This window comes from Odontomachus brunneus, unplaced genomic scaffold, assembly GCF_010583005.1.
Source record: "Odontomachus brunneus isolate Ranch 3 - 2012 unplaced genomic scaffold, Obru_v1 Obru_scaffold_064, whole genome shotgun sequence".
Taxonomy (NCBI): domain Eukaryota; kingdom Metazoa; phylum Arthropoda; class Insecta; order Hymenoptera; family Formicidae; genus Odontomachus; species Odontomachus brunneus.
In genome coordinates this window covers 1,193,283-1,193,956 of record NW_022639514.1, presented here as the reverse complement: position 1 = coordinate 1,193,956, position 674 = coordinate 1,193,283, and positions in this window count along the sequence as shown.

Below are 674 nucleotides of genomic sequence, written 5' to 3'. Positions count from 1 at the left end.
ATATGCATAGCATAAGATCGTATGGACCAATGAGCATCGAATATTAAGCATCGAACACTAATATGGCGACTTAATACTCGATGCTCATTGGTACATACGGTCTTATGCTATGCATATGCAGTTATGTCAATTTGTGTGCGATAGCCCTTAAGTGGGAAATATACACTCTTGCATGAAGACATAATACATAACGCATAAGGAAATGAACCAATCAGAACCCTCATTTTTATTGCCACGATGAAAACAAAGGACTCTAATTGGTCAATTTTCTTATGCGTTGTGTATTACGCCTTTATGGAAGAATGTGTGCTTCCCGCTTTAAGCTTATGAACAAAAGTTTAAGATAAAAAAAATATATATATTTTTTCTCATTTATTAATATTCACTTATCGACTTATTATTAAGAAAAACGGTAATTATGTAGAATAAAGACTTTTCCAAATTTTTATATTTTTTTGCTGCAATCTTGATAAATATCTTTGTTGTTATTTCAACATTAATAATCAAGTGGATGAGCCAAAAAGTATGTAACTTTTCAATGTTTTAAATTCCTTTTTCCTATGTAGCTTTTCGAGGTTTGTGGCACCTCCATTTCAATTTGCGATTGTTAAACTTTAAGTTAAGTAACTTTAGCTAAAGTAACAAACTTGCGCCCCCCCCCCCCCCCCCCCCCC